This window comes from Labeo rohita, chromosome 18 (assembly GCF_022985175.1).
Source record: "Labeo rohita strain BAU-BD-2019 chromosome 18, IGBB_LRoh.1.0, whole genome shotgun sequence".
NCBI lineage: Eukaryota > Metazoa > Chordata > Actinopteri > Cypriniformes > Cyprinidae > Labeo > Labeo rohita.
The window spans coordinates 32,620,734-32,637,579 of record NC_066886.1 but is presented as its reverse complement, the minus strand read 5'-3'; the positions used below and the strand labels follow the sequence as shown (position 1 = coordinate 32,637,579).

The 16,846-nt window shown below is 36.9% G+C and overlaps 1 protein-coding gene and 1 long non-coding RNA gene across 2 annotated transcripts in view; one reads left to right on the top strand and one right to left on the bottom strand.

Moving 5' to 3' along the window:
- LOC127180538 (uncharacterized) overlaps window positions 1-16,846 on the bottom strand; it is a 105,291-nt gene that overhangs the window by 24,410 nt on the left and 64,035 nt on the right. Inside the window, exon 3 of the long non-coding RNA XR_007829660.1 lies at window positions 3,934-4,013. This is a non-coding gene — a long non-coding RNA (uncharacterized LOC127180538). The remainder of the gene's footprint in view (window positions 1-3,933; window positions 4,014-16,846) is intronic.
- The window catches only part of sema6dl (sema domain, transmembrane domain (TM), and cytoplasmic domain, (semaphorin) 6D, like), a 108,028-nt gene that overhangs the window by 51,050 nt on the left and 40,132 nt on the right, over window positions 1-16,846 (top strand). The window contains exon 3 of the mRNA XM_051134620.1: window positions 11,858-11,887. The gene's annotated coding sequence lies outside the window, so the exon portion shown is untranslated. The remainder of the gene's footprint in view (window positions 1-11,857; window positions 11,888-16,846) is intronic.

Below are 16,846 nucleotides of genomic sequence, written 5' to 3'. Positions count from 1 at the left end.
TACTTACAGTTTACTTTTATGCAATGACATTTAAGTATACTGGACTTAGAAAAAGTCTAAATATATTTAAGCTGTACTTGTGCTCCGAGAATCCATGTTTTCATTGTTATACTGTAGGGAGCACTATTGCACATCTACTGTACAGAATTTCCAAAACACAAGCAAAGAAGAAATTGAAACAACAGATGCTTCCACATGTAATCTAACACGGCCATCAGACATAAAACAGCATCAAAACTGTGCAACGTTGTGAAATAAAATGTCGACCCATGAAGAGGTAATAATGACTGTCAAGCTTTGGAGTGTTGATCAACTCATCTACATTTTAATTACCATTCTAAATCCAATGTATAGTCTTTTTTCAGCTTTTTGTTCAAAATGTTGTTTGTTTATTTATTTATTTATTTATTTGTTTGTTTTCTTATTTATAAAACTTACCCACATTCAAGTGTTTATAAAAAAGAATGCATGAAGCCAGAATAAAATGTTTTTGTTTACACACCCTTTTCTTTCTTTTGATGTTTTGTATGTTCAGATATTCATATAAAACATACAAATTAATACTTAAAAAGGAACATAGTAGTATACTTATAGTACGATGTCAAGTTCACTTAAACAAAACGTATGAGTATGCTTACAGTATAAAACTACTAAACTAGTAGTTTACTGAGACTATAATTCAAAGTGTACTAAAAATGCTGCAAATATTTAATTAGTAAACAATCAGTATACCTATAAATTCACTTTTAGTATAGTTGCAGTACAAACTAAAATTATAGATGTAAACTAGTTGTGTACTGTGTTTACTACTGTTATACTTAAAGCATACTTTTAAAGTATAAGTATACGTGGCCAATTTAGGCCCATGGAGTATTGAAATAGTTCACTTACAAGTATACTACTAGTCCACTGATATTTGTATACTTACTACATAAAGTATACTTAGACATAGACTTGAACTTTACTTAAGTATACTTAATAAAATAAACTGGAAATGTACTTCTTTTTGGTAAGGGCAGTCTTTTGTCTTTACAGATCAACAACCTAGAAATAAGGCTAAAGATAACTCATCCCTTACTTGCGGCCTCTTTAAACGAACTGAATCTCATTACCAGGGTTAAGGTTCTCTGACTCACAGTGAGCTATAAAGGATCCCAGATCATTAGTCTCAGTCCTTCAGATCTGGCCAGATTAGAGGTCTGCTCCCTAATTTCTTCCAGTTTCTTAGCAGGATTTTTTTTTTTTTCATTAATTACAAACATGAACCGGGCTTAATACTTATAAAAATATGAATAATATTTCCAATTTTTTGGTTTTAATTTGACACTTTCCTTCAGTTTTCAGTCACAGCCTTATGTAATGTGTATGCCTAGGTCTAACTGTAACTAAATATATAAATATGTCATGAGCAATTTCAGGCCATTTTCCATCCGGTTCTACCTTGCAGCAAAGTTTGTATTGTTTCCGGAACTGCACTTAGACTTTCTCATTTACACCCACACATTGAACAGAAAAGCTCTGTCCTTCCTCTACCTACCTGGAGAGGAAATAGCAAAAGATTGAGAAATTTTAAGTTGGATTAAATTTTTCATTTATCCTTCAATATAAAAGAGTTCGATGAACAATTAAAATACATTACAGCTTTCAGAACTCAAAACCTCCCTCCCTGTCCTAATATATATATATATATATATATATATATACACACACATCTATCTATTTATCTATCTAGATAGATAGATAGATAGATAGATGAAACTAAACTAAATTAAAAACTATTTATCTTAGGTCAACTTTAGTTCGTATTCATATTTTAAGGTTAATTAAGAACATCGAATGAAAATCCCTAAAAAATGGGAACAAGAGTGTCAGTTTTTAAATCATTTGCATCTGAAGTCATCACATGAAGAGTATTTTGTGTGCGTCTGTGTGTGTCACAGAGTTGGTGTGTTTCCTGTGTGAACATATGGCATGTAAGTGCCTGTTCAAAACTCCTACTGAGTCATATAACAGATCTTTCTCTCTCTCTCTTTCTGTCTCTCTCTCTCTCTCTCTCTCTCTCTCTCTCACCTCACACTTCAAGTCTCTAGTGGACCAGCACATAGTAAAGGCTCCACCTACACTCACAACTCAAATAAGATTCACTCAGGGATGAGATTCACCCTTGCAAAAGCGCTGAGCCAGCGAGAGGTCATGCGCGGGAAATACCACAATACTCTGCTGCAGATGAGCGGGCATTTCATCACACCAATTATTAAATTATATTTTATTTATTGGTCCAAACTGAGCAGAAATATGCAGTTTGGTACAGTTGTTGATATTTATACGGCCAAATCATAGTATGGCATTCTTTAAACGATACTAAAATACATTTTACTTGTTTAAAAAGTGTAACTATCATTTAGACAACAGAAGGCATGTAGCAGATTGCATAAAACAGGGTTTCCAGCCAAGTTTTAATCACTTAAAGACATTGTGTATCAATTATTATAAAAGTCAGCTTTTATAGAGTTTTATAGAGATTTATAGAGAAATAATTCACCCAAACATGAAAATTCTGTTAGCATTTATTTACCCTCATATGACTCCAAACTTGTATGACTTGTTTTCATCCACGTAACACTATATTTTAAAGGATATTCCCAGAGTCATCATGTGGCTTCCGAAAGTTACTTGGGCTACTTTTTTAATACTTTTATGAAGCTTGACAGCACTTTTATTACATGGAATAGAACAGCTAAGAATATTTAGCTAAAACCTAATTTTGTGTTCCATAGAAAGTAACAGAAGACAGATTATTATTATAATCATCACTTAAAAATAGCACTGTTTCTCTCTTTTGAAAGTCATTGTACAACATCTGATGTTCCATCAGACACCATCAGTGCCCTCATAGTGTGTCAGAGCGGCAATCATAGTGCTTCCTGTGGATTAGGCTGTATATACAGCGTCCATGTAATCTGATGGTTGCCTGTGAGAGCGACCACAGCGGCGTTAAATTAAGAGTGCAGTGCTGGAGCTTTTGTCTGAATGAATAAAGCATCGTGTGTTTCTCCAGTGGAGCTCTGGAGGAAAACAATAGCGTGATTCTGAGTTGCACTGCAGAAAGCACGACATGATGAGTCACATACATACTCTCACGTCAGACTCGTTTACAAACATGCACAAACTCTCACACACATGCAACCTTAGAAACACAGATGCACACAAATGTGAAAACAAAAATTATGCAACTTTTATTTGTATCTTTTCATCCCGAAAGTGGTGATCACTATGTAATTTCATATTCCCACATTTAATTACAGTTATCACTCCCAACACTTTGCAGTGTGTACTTAACAGCATAAAAAATAAAAATGTTATTAAAAAAATGTAAGTCATATACAGAAAGTGTTTCTGTTTTAAGTTTTTTTTTTTTTTTTTTTTTTTTTTCCATTGCAAATGGGGGATGTTTATCAATGGTTTTGTAATGAATGAATGAATCATCATCATTATCATCATCATTTTGAGATTATATTGAAATCTGATATATTTGATTGTGATTTTGGTACCTTGGAAATTCTGAGCACATTTTGAAACGTTGAGATCAATTCTATAGGCGTAGCAAATGTAAATCTAAAAAAATGATATTAAAGATTTTTAAATCTTTGTGGAAAGACAGAATTAAAGGTGTTTCTTTTTTTCAAACAAACATCAACAGGCAACACCTATTTATTTATAACATTTTCAGAATTTGAGAAGTGCAAAGCTAATCTTGCCAATTAATCTTACCTAATTACACTGCGAAGGAATGTTATTGAAATGTCACTTCTCTGATTAATCTGATCTCTTCTGGTAAAAAAGTAGAAGTTAATAATGAGCTTTTTTTTTAATCTTTTTCTGTTCGCTCTGAGAAGGCAGCATATGATTGAAGACCAGAGCAGAACATGTCACCTTGCCTCCAAATGCTCATCACAGTAAAACGAAGTGCTGGTGGCTGTGCTGTTTATCTCTTTCATCCAGAGCACTGGCAGCTGCAAAACACAAACATTTGGATCAACATAAGTGATGGGATACTGAAACACACCCATCCAATTTGTAAAAGCAGCATGAAACGACATTCACAACCTGTTTAGCTTCTGTAATGTCATGTTTTTTCTGTGTGAAACAGAACATGTAGTGAAGAATTATGTAGGATAGCACAAAAACAGGATTTGACTGGATCATTATAATATTATTTTGTTCTACTCTCACATCCTTGTGCTACATTCAAGTCCTCCTGAGAAGGAGGAATTGAATTTGAACTTGAATTTGAAAATCATAACTACGTTGTAATGTGCATGTTGATTTAATAGGACACAACAGACCCCGTGGGCAATTTAATGTTCCTTTGTGTCCCTTTTCACTTAATGTCAAACACAGGAAGCTTTTTTAATGCTTGGGCAAGAAAATGAAGAGCAAACAATGTGTTTAGTGTGTTTAACAGATGCTTTATGTTTAGTCGCACAAGCTTGTCTTTACTGCAGGCTTTGTTGCTGTTCTTCATCGACGCGACACAAAATGCGTATAAAACAAATTGAAGTCAACATTCACAATTAAAACTTATTATGACCAGTTCCAATTTGCTTAATGCCTTGAACTCTGAAAGACAGCATTCAAAGAAAATCCCACTGGTAATTATGTCATTGTGGTGGCGTTCATGTTCGCTCATCTCGTAAATGCGATTATTCCAACATGACTCGAAGACAGCACTGGTGACATCGACACAAAAGAAAAGTCATTTCAGAGGCGGAGAAAGTTAGTATGTTGCGGTGGAAGATTATGAAAAACTTTAGAAAAGGCTGCATTGATGAATTGTGCACAACGAGACCAGTGACATTTATTCAGAAAGTAAAAAGGTCAGTTTTGAGCTCATGTTGACTTTAATATGTGCGTTAGTGTGGATATACAGACTTTTGATCTATTAAACAGCTGATAAAATCTATGGAAGGCGTTAATAAGCACAGCGAAAAAACTGTCTGTGTTTGTTCACACACATGCCATCATTGAGATAACAGCATCCAGCAGACGACGAGAGTAAATGTTTACAGCCACTGTATGCAGCCTGAAGTCATTAGCGTGGAATGCACCAATACGACCCTAATTAGCACACAGGTGTCAGGGGAACGGAGCAGCAACACAGAGTCTGAAATCATCCCCATCCACACACACACACACACACACACACAGTTCCTCCTCAATAAATAGTTAGCAGGGGGCAGAAGGGTGCATTGCAAGGGTACAGAGTGACACTGCAAGTCTCATAAGTCTGGTTCATACTGGTGACAGATAAATACCGCAGATAATAACTGCAGAACAATGTGTCACTAATTTCGCTTTAGTCAAAAACACAAAACTGGCTAAATTGTTAGCATCTGCATTTCTTATATTTCATCTTGCAATGGTGATCATTCTGTCAGCTATTGAGAGCTGAGGATTCACAACATGTCCCAACTGGAAAAATAGGGCGTGACACGATGCAATCAATCACAAAACACAGCCAATAGGAACAGCTTCTTTATGTTCACACACTGCAGCTGCAGAGCATAAAACTAAGATCACATGCCCTGTATTTGAATGACTTCTGTGATGTGTTTTTTTTTTTTTTTTTTTTTTTTTTCCCAGATGTCAAGTTCTTTATGGTTTTTCTTGTGCAAATTGAGGAATATGTCATGTAATATTTAGATGTGGCAATGAGATTAAACTTGAGCAAATTGAGACTTTTGCTTAAGTATACTATTACAAAAACATTTCTCCTCTCAAAAATGTTCTCAGATTTGCCAAGATGCAATTAAAAATGAGAGATGTCAGTGTGAACTCAAACATTTCTCATTTTCTCAAATTCATTTTATACCTCTTTACTCTTAGTAGTTCATAACATGATACAATTGCATTTCCTGTGCTAAAAAGGAAAGAAGGAATAATCCTTGGACTATAAAACTTTCCAATGAAAACGTATGTTTGTTTTGTATTTAGGGGAGAGCGGCGTAAGATGAGACATTTTTTACTTATGTGGTCCTCAAGATAAGGGTAAATGAGGCAGAAGTATAATGAAAGTATCTAAAGTAATTTCAGGATGTTTCCTGTCATTTTAAATGATCAGAATGTATCTAAAGGGTTCTTAAAATATGGCTTCTTATAAAAAAGTGTTCCTGTGGCTCAATTTGCTCCAGGTTAGGGGTAAGCTGACCCGAGTCAGGGGTAAGATGCACCATCTGAGTGAAACTAAATCTGATTCAAACCCATGTGCTATTTTAAAGATAATTTACCTATTTTAAAAACTAAAAACTAACTTAATAATCAAATTTCATTTTAAAAAGTCATTTTTTTAAAGCTAACTTAAACAAATCAATCAAATTAATTTTCATTATCAATCTTTTATTGTTTGCATTTCTGAAATAATGTGTTGAACACCAAAGTTTTAACCTTCCCAAGAGCAGATAAAAACTGAATTGGAATGAAGAAATAAATGTCACTGAAATTAATAAATATTTTAGTCAAAAGATTCTTGGCATGGTACCTTTTCTGCAATGTTGAACTGGCCATTAGGGACTGCAGGTGGAAAGATATATTTGATTATAATATGATGAAAAGCATCTTCTGGATCTCAGAAAAGGATTTGGTGCACTTGTACACTATCCCTATCAAATAAACTACAAATAACCAGTTGCGTAATGTCACATTAAAACACCAGTTTATACTTCAGATATGTAACTTAACTTACCTTATGTTGGGGTAAGTTAAAGTGCTGCCTTAACTTACCCTACATTTGACTCACTTTGCCCCATAGCTGGCATTTTAGAAAATACTAGCTAGTTTACCAATTCAGGCTAATATTTACCTAAATAATTTGCATGATTTCATATGTTGCTAAATCACCTTTATGCATCATAAATATTTTTAGACCTGGATAAATTTGTTTTGATGTAACAGCCATTGCATTTGTTATGCTAAAATTTTACTTTGACAAGCCAAAAACAGTGCCTTTCACTCCTCCCATGTGTTTCTCCTTTTCACAATCTGGCAGAAATTAGGTGCGATTCCAAAATGCACGGTCACATGACAGTAAAAGTGTACAGTTGCCAAGATACTTACCCACTGGCTCAACTTACCCCACTCTCCCCAATATTTTTAATTATCTGTTCTGAATACTGCTTAATTTAAAGGATTTGTTGTGAAATGAAGGAATTTTAAATTATTTCTGAATGAAATAAAAGTGGCTTGTACTCAAGATTCCTTATTTCTGAACAATGCAGTTTTGTGCTAGTGAATTATTGTCAGGTGTAAAAATATGGTAGTGTGATGTTCTTTAAAAGATTCAATCCTCCAACCTTAAACCTCTGGCAAATCCAGTGACTATAGTTCTTAGAAACGTTCACTGTAGCAGCCTGGGAACTTGTAAACATGACTTATGGTCCAAACCTGCACTCGGTCGTCCGGAAATTGATTGGAGCTGGCAAATGTAGTCATTTTTGTATGCAGTATGCATCGGATGAACGCATTCTGCGAACGGTCCAAGATTATTGTTCAACAGCTGCAGTGCCGTAAGACCCATTACTGAGCGGTTAATACAGATCACACACACAGAGCCCCTCATGATGAGATGCTGAAATTAAGCTGATTAGTGTTTGCACTGGCCCTACAGCACCGGCCCCCGCCGGTCCTCAGGAACCTCGGCCACATCTCTCTCTCGCTTCTGCTTGCTGTTCGATAAGACGGAGAGCAAATGAGCTTATCAAAAATAATGGATTGTCTCAAACAAAGTCAACACAGAGAGCGATAGGACAGGATGTTCAGAGAGAGAGAAAGAGGGCATAGGGTACCATACAGCTCGCGAATATTGGTTTTCCTCGCCTTGGCAAGGAGAAACTGATGAGATGCAAGAGGACAGACACACACGCACGTAATCAATGCAGCGAGCGCGCTACGACCTGTGTGAGAGGAATATTAGCCAAGCAGGTTCAGCCTGCAGGCACCCGCATGCACCCATTAGAGTCCAACCAGAAGGAAATATGGGTGTGACACGCCAGGACACACACTAAACAGAGTGTTAAAAAAAAATCAAACATCTCCGTGCATGCTGCTGCGACGAACCCCGGCAGATGGTTGCAAACATTCAGTGGGATAGAACGAGCCTGCTTCACGCTATGGCAGCCGTCCACGTCTGGACTGAAACACAGCACGATGGCGTTCTCAGGGCAGGGCTGCGTAATGAATAATTAAAAAGCAGAGTTTGGCATCTTGTGGGAGAGAGAGCGAGTGAGGGAAGGTTGGGACGTCCTTTATACGGTCATGTGTGTACCAGAGGCAGTGGACACCAGTAGGTCAACCCTCATATTATACAGTATACCAGCCAGAGACAGATGGACAAGAGAGAGAAAGGTAAATGAGTTACTGTAGTGACAGATGGTTTGTGTACACGTTCTATCAAAAAAAAAAAAAAATTAATTATATATAAAGAATAATTTGAATAACAAAACCTTACAGCCCTTTAATATAATTAAGAATAATGACAATTTGGCCGTCAAAGGCCCAGATCAAGAATAAGACATCTTAATGGGGCAAAATTGGTAGGTTTTATTTTAAACACTCAGCCATAAAGCTCACTTGTACACCCCATCCCATTCATATGGAAAGGTTAATTAAAATTTGAATTAATCATGATAAATGTCATATGACAACCTGTAAGACATAATAATCACAGGTGAGATCTTGTTTAAGTCAACGTGCAATGCTGCATATTCATTATGAAAAATATAGAGATTCGTGATTTGAAAATAGGGAATTAGCCTGAAAATGTGTGTTGTGTCAGAGGGTGAACGAGTGTTGACTTCTGTATCCTAGTTATTTTCTCTAAAAAGCACAGCGTAAACTTGGAGCATGTTGAAACATTTGCTTAGGTCCCCTGCTTTTCAGATTTTTATACTGAAAAAAAAAAAAAAAAGATATTCCAGGGTCTCCTTTAAATCCCCAAGAGAGACCAATGTATCAAACAGTGCTCTGATTTACCAAGACACCAATGTTCAAATCAAAAATCAAAGATCTCAAAATAATTTTTTTTTTTTTTGGTACTCAATGTACTCACCCTGTTGTCATCCAAGATGTTCATGTCTTTCTTTCTTCAGTAGTAATGAAATCATGTTTTTTTGAGGGAAAACTTTTTCTGTGGTGCCCCCGAACTTCCAAAATGCAGTTTAAATGCAGCTTCATAGGCTCAAAATGATCCCATCTGAGGAATAAGGGTCTTATCTAGCCAAACAATCAGTTATTTTCTAATGCTCAGTTGCTCATCTTGTCCAGCTCTGCATGTACTCTGTGCATTCCAGTTCAATACAGTTAGGGTATGTCGAAAAACTCCCATCTCATTTTCTCCTTCAACTTCAAAATTGTCTTACATCACTGCAAAAGTACTGACCCAATGTTTACAAAGTGAACATGCAAAGAAGTTCAAATGCCCTTTACAAAAACAAGGTAAAACAGCGATGTAACATGAAGTTTTAAAGCTGGGATCGTTTAGAGCCCTTTGAAGCTGCATTTAAACTGCATTTTGGAAGTTCAAACTCGTGGGCACCATAGAAGTCCACTATATGGAGATAATTCCTGAAATGTTTTCCTTAAAAATTTAAGGATTTCTTTAAGAATTCCTTAAGAATTTCTTTATGACTGAAGAACGAAAGACATGAAAGACATTTTTGTTCTGGAAGTGAACTACTCCTTTAAGTCTCCAAAATAATTTTTGGAGGAACGTCTGAAGCATAATACTTAGGATGGTTCACCAAAAAGTTCACCTACCCAAAAGTCATTCCAAACCTGTTTGACTTTCTTTCTTTTTTCTTTCTTTTTCAATCTTGAAAAATGTTGGAAACCAAACAGTTTTAGTGATCATTGACTTGCGTTGTATGGACAAATGTTCTAAAGAGAAAAGCCAAACAGGTTTGGAACAACATGGGGTGAGTAAATTATTTTTTGGAAATGAGTTTTTCATTTTTGGGTTAACAATCATTTTAAGTAGCATATACCTTTTAAAGCATAAATGAGAACTCAATTCTCTTTAGTTATGAAAAAGAAAGATTTTTTTTTCCTGTGAGAATGACAATTTACTTTAATATGGATTACAAATGAATAAGTCTTTAGAGTGAGAAAACGTTATAGCCCTGAGGAATTACAGGCTTTTCATTTAGCAAAATCTTTGTTTTTACTTTAATTTACTGCTCTCAAAAAGGACCAAGCATGTGTTCGATGATATGGTGCGTAGTTGATTTATAGTTACTACTAGGCCTATATTACAATTGTAGCATTTAAAAAGGAAAAACAAATAAGCCAAAAAGGTCAAAGATAATGCTTTTGGATTTATTTGGCTTTGGATATTCCCCAGCTGTGGTAAATCTCCATTTTGGCACATTATTGAGAGTCAAGTCTTTCTGTTTAAGTCCAATGAAAGTATCAAAGCTGACGCTCCTAACCAGAGAATTATATTCAGGTCAAAGAAAAGCAAACGCTGGGTCGGTTTCCCGCCCACTCTCTTGCTGTTTCCGAACCCGGGCCTCCTCATTGTGTTTGAGCAGCATTTGGTACGTATTAACATACAAAACTCAGAATCATGGGAAGGGGTTATTGGGGCAGTCAGAGAAACTTTCGGAAGTTGTAAAGCTCCTTCAGAACCTTCACAAAACAACGTTTTTCCCCTCCAAATTCGGCACCCAAGGCTCGTCTTTCTGCCTGTGACCTCGAGGCTGATCCCAGAGCAGAGCTGAAAGAACGCATTGAGTGGGTGAGGGGCCCTGAGCGGCCATCCCAGGATCAGTCTGACAGGGTCAGGAGCAAAACTGCCCCCTCTCCTCGCCACGCTAGACGTAGCGCTAAACAAGTTGCACAAAAGCTGGTACAGACAATGCCGAACCACTCCTACGGACTTCCTAAATTACGTCTTGGTTGGGTATAGCAAAGAAAGGGACACCGCCTTTCATAATAAGCTGAGTAAGACAACATACTGACATTGCATTTAAACTAAAAATGATTAGTTGTACACACCAGGCACAACCAGCAAACTTAGATCAGACTGTTCTGACTCAGGCTGCTATATTTTCTAGCTGATCCGACTTGGAATGTTTAAATAAGCCGAGAATCTACATCTGTCATAATTTCAAAGCTAAACAGACACACAAACAAGGCGTTTAATCTGCTTTAAGGATGGAATACACTACAACCTTTAAACTGATTATAAAACACTAGGCATCATACACTTGACTTTGCAAATGGTTACAGAGGAAAATCTGGACATCCTACATTAAAGTCTGAGTCTGTGCTTGCTGCAGACAGACTGAATTTTTGCAACTAGCGTCAGTTCACCCAGACTGTAAATAGGGAAAAAATCCGCACAAAAGTTGTGTAGTATATTCCAACATTTAAGCACCACCAGATGAAATAAAAATTGATGTTTTTTGGCTTTTAGTCCATTACTTCTATCTTTGAGGCCAATCTATATGCTAGCCTATGTGATGGCTGCATTTAAAACTTGCTTTTCATGGAAACTCTGATGAAAATATTGATGATTCATCTTTTCCCCCAATGGAAACATGCGTTCCCCATAAGTTATTAATACAACCTGCTTCTGACAAGCAATAGTATGTTGCAAATAATGATTTATGACTTTGAAGTAAACTTAAGTCTGTTTCATGGAGTCTTTAAAAGTGCCTTGTCATTTACAACATAAACAAAAAGTCTCTAGGTTATTTTCAGCAAAATGTTTTCAGGCAGAAGCTTCTACAGCCTATGCAGCCAAAAGCTAATAGCGAACCTTGTGTAATGCTGAGACTGACGTTTGTTCATTCATTTGCAGGTACGCTGAGAGCATTTGCCTGCAGTTTCGGTGAGTACTGATTCATAGATCTTTTTCTGTGCCGTTTCATAAGTGCCACAATATGCCGCTAACGTCTCATCAAACGCGCTAAGCGTTCCAGTCGCTTCAAAACTCGACAGGAGCCCACACAGTTTCTCCCTGTAGTGCTGGCCTGCTTTCAGAGCCAAACCATCCTCATTCAAGTCCGCTCCCACTTCCTCTCTCTCTCTCTCTCCCCGAACAGCAGAAATCCCTTTTTGTCTTTCGCTCAAAGTGGACTCTAATCCGTTTATTAGCCTGAAAGCTACTGGGACGTGAAGACAAACCACATGATTCCACTGCCCTGCTCCTCTCACCGTCCCCCCCTCGGGAGGAGAGCCTCACCTCATACTAACAGCTAGCATGATTTATTCTTCTGTTGGCTCCTGCTATCTCCCCTAACACCCTGTAATGTGTCCCTCTTGCTGCGCCACCCTGGCCAGGCTAAACGGCTAAACGACTGACAGTGAAACAGCACTGCTGGGTCAGACGAGCCAAAACCCGTCATGTCCTCTACTCTTCTAATTAACAACCATTGCTCTCAATTACCAGTACACACATACACACTCCTTCTACTGCCAATGGCTCAAACACACATTCTTTCACATTATTTGCTGCAGAGGCATAGCAACAATGACTTTAAAGACACCATGAAACCTTTTACTGTGTCGATTTCCTATAGAAACAGTGATTGTATTTTTCCAAACCAGTTAAAGAAGTCCACTTGCAGAACAAAAATTTACAGATAATATACTCATCACCCCCTTGTCATCCAAGATGTTCATGTCTTTCTTTCTTCAGTCGATAAGAAATTATGTTTCTTGAGTAAAACATTCCTGAATTTTTCTCCATATAATAGACTTCAATAGTGCCCCTAAGTTTGATTTTCCAAAATGCAGTTTAAATGCAGCTTCAAATAGCTCTAAACGATCCCAGACGAGGAAGAAAGGTCTTATCTAGCGAAATCTGTCATTTTCGAAACTACTACGAGTTATACTACAAATAACAATAAATGCACCAAGCATTAATGAGCTGCTGGGTTCATGAATATTAATCACGTTGTCTGCTTTCGCTCAAACTGATTTGCTGCAATTAAAAACAGGGATGATAATAGGTGAGCGCCAGCCGATGAGATTGCTGTTTGCGTATTAGTTCCGCCTACTACCTGAGAAACCAGCAGCTCTTAAAAGCTGAAGAATTCCAAAGGAACTTATTATTTTGAAAGGAAAATACACCAAAGAATATCGTTTACATGTAGCATATATAGTATATAAGACTCTCTCGCTGTGTATCTTTCTTTGCTTGTGTGAGACAAAGTGACAGCTAGTCGTGTGCCTTCACATTAGAGGTCACGGTTCGTCAAATACAAGTATGCTGCGCATCCATTCAGATGAACTTAAAAATTATAATAATATTATAAGACATTATAGTAACGTCACATTTATATTATCAGTAATGGTAACAGCGTTGTAACGGGGGAAACAGTAATTTGTTTGATTAATTGTTACTGAGAAAAATAACGCAGTTAGTAACACAGTTTATTTTTAATGCCGCTATTCCCATCACTGGCTATCAGTAATTTTTTTAACACCTGGTTTGCAATAGAAATCAGATACTAATTGGATAACAGCACAAAATTAGTGTTGAAAACAATAAACCTCATTTGCATAGACATTTGATTTTTGTCATTTAAATACACAATATGCTCATTTAATATATGCATAATGCAGCACTATACTAATGCAAGTAGAGGTAAAAAATTATTTAATTTCTGCGAAGACATTTTTACCACACAGTAGTTTAACTTAAATTCACTCCATTGTCTGTATTTTATGATTTTTTTATTCATTTATTTTGCTCTAGAACATGCATACGCATTCAGAATAACAGATGGCATTGAGACAAAGATGCAACATTTATGAATTTTTGTCAGATTTTTAAAATGTGTTGATTTGAAATATGTGTAAAAAGTCCTGCAGTGACAATATATATTTGTAGCTCAACCCAGAAGTTAGCGTCACCCTGGGTCCCTCAACAAAAACCTAACTGGATTTTTCCATTGCTTTTCGTGACCAACATTTTTTTAAAACATAAATAAAATCGGCATAAGAAAAAGCTCAAAATAGGCTACAAACAAATACACCATGGTCGCATGGTTTCAGTGTTACCACTATTAAGCTTTTGATAGTCTCTTTTCAGTCTATTTAAATAAAAAATAAAACAAGTGATGTTTAATGTCTGTGACAACCTCTGTAGTCCAATTTAGCCACTTGTTAGCAATTGCCTTTTTCAAGTAAACGTTTAGCATGTGTTAACCACAGACCTTATTTCAGGCATTTAACCAAAAACACATTCAAAACAGCCCATTGACTTCAAGACGATGGAAGCGCAAGTGCTAAAATCTGGGTGTTGGACTGCAAAAATACATCATCCCTGCAGCACTCTATGTGGATTTTTTTTTTTACATTCAAGTAGACAGGAGCTGTACTTGTGTTCATATTCCCTACAATATAGCTACCCAGGGCTTTTCCAAAATGGCCTCCATATGCCGATATGCCTTAAAGCAACATTGACTAAACAAGCACATTAGCGGTCACTGCCTTTCAGCAAAGAACGTTAGCACTGGAAAATGTTACGTCACCCAATTAATATTCATGAGCCGTGCTGATACAATTTATAATGAATCCCCCCTCCATTTTTCAGACCGTTCCTGCTGCCAAGATGTGCGACCACTCTCTTGCATGCACTCTCACTCTCTCTCTCTCTCTCTCTCTCTCTCTCTGAACACTCCAGGGTGAATATTCTGAAATATGTGAGCCAAAATAATACAGCATTGACTGTAAATATTTACTATTATATATTGGACAGACTGGCCAGTGTCCCCCAGCCCAACATTAATCATAATTCATCTATCAAATTGAGTTATGGCTGAATGATCAATACTGACACAGGTGCCAGATCTTATTTACCACAGAAAGCGAGAGAGAGAGAGAGGCAGGGAGAAATAAAGGACCTTCTTTGTTCAGATAGAAGCACAATATGTCTGCTTGCTAAAGTCTCTGACTGTTGTAATGTTTGTTCTGATAGGAGTGACCAGACAGGGATTCTTCATCAAAGAAGCCCATTGTTGAATTGGGATCAGATGAAAAGATCTGTTCACTTTCCTTTGATATTCAATTTCGATTGTTGAAGGGGAAAAAAAATCATTCATTCAAACTGTATTTTTACTTGCTCTAAAACCAAAAGGCAAAAAAAAAAAAAAAAAATCTGATTTTGCACTAAAAATGAAAATATTTTTAATTTTATGAGAATTTTCATTACATTTAAGCACATTTCCTGCTACATTCTTAATATTGTAGCAGTAATAATTATACAAACAATTCTTTCTGATATTTGCCCGCATACACAGGTGTATCTCCCTACAAGACGGTATTTATCTGAGGCAATGCAATAAGTACTGTCAAAGTACATCCACTACACATACACATACACTCACTTTAACATAGAAATCACCTACAGTAATAACAGCTTTGAATAACTGCACTCAGATAAGTGAATGAATGAGTGACGGATATTTCTCATGGCTACAGTTCAGTGAAGCTTCCCCGTAATAAAAGGTTTAGGACAAGCATTTCTTAAAGTAATCAAGTATCACGTCTGTCTCCAGAAAAACAATTAGCGTTTGCTTAGGACTTATCAAACTAGGATTAATTTTAAAACAGATCAGGCAGCTGTCCTAAATCCAGCAGACCTTTATGATGGGTTTGAGGACTGAAGTCATGAGGGACTTGAAAGCAAGCAAAATTGGTTGCTGTTGTTAAGCACTAATTTGACATTGTGTCATGTGCAAATTGTTTATCTTTTAAAAAAAACTTTTTTTATCTATGACGTACAGTACCCAAATTCAAAGACAGACCTATTAGGGGCTTTCACACTGCGTAGTTATAGGAACTCAACATGAGTTCATCAGTTCAAGTGAATAAGAGTGTGCTTAATGTGCATAACAGTCATAAAAAAATAATGGGATTTTTTTTTTTTTTTATAAATTATTCTTATTATATACTATTCTTGTTGTTGTCGTTGATGGGCGATGCATCATAACTGTGATCTCCAGAACTAGTTCCTATGTCACCTTGTTATCGAACTTCGCAGAACCATTAAGCTACTACCATCACAACATATTGATTTCCAAACACCATGATCACAAATGGAAAACTAAAAAGTCCAGTGCATACAAGCAACACACACATCTGCATATAAAAACTGGCTATTAAACTTTAACATTATATAAGGGATGTTATATAAGGACAACAGACTACTAAAAATACAGGCTCTTTCGGCCTGACCTCATATTTAGGGCAGGGAAAATTCAAAAGATAAAAGGTGGGCTAAAATATTTAAACATTTATGCAACTGCTTGATGTGCATAAATCCATGAACTCTTCAACTGTTGCCCTAAAGTAGGACGTTAGATCCATTTCGCTGACTTAGAAAGGATCGAAACATCACTGCATATTTTTAGCCAACAATGCCTCCTCTTTGGGTTAGGGCTTCACAAGTAAAGCCTAGCAGGAAAATAATGTGTGTATGATAACCTACTGCAGCTGCTTGTGTGTGTGTGTGTGTGTGTGTGTGATTATGACCTTTCTCTGTTTGCAGGATAATTCCCCTTTTTGGCCCTGCGCTCTGCCGGGCCCCGTTATTCCAAACAAACAGAGTGGGCGCTCTAGAGGGCTTTAAGCTAATGTAGAAACACTATCCTTCAGCTCTCAGGCCGCATGTTAATGCTTGCATCTGTGGTGCTGGCCACTCGTCGGGCTCAGTCACCGCAATCAAACTGGCCCAGTAGAGCCACAGCTCTCTCCTTATTAGCAGGCCTGACAACACATCGTGGACGGAGCGGAGGGGATTAGACTGCACTCCAGAGAGGAAAGACAGAAGCGCTCAGTC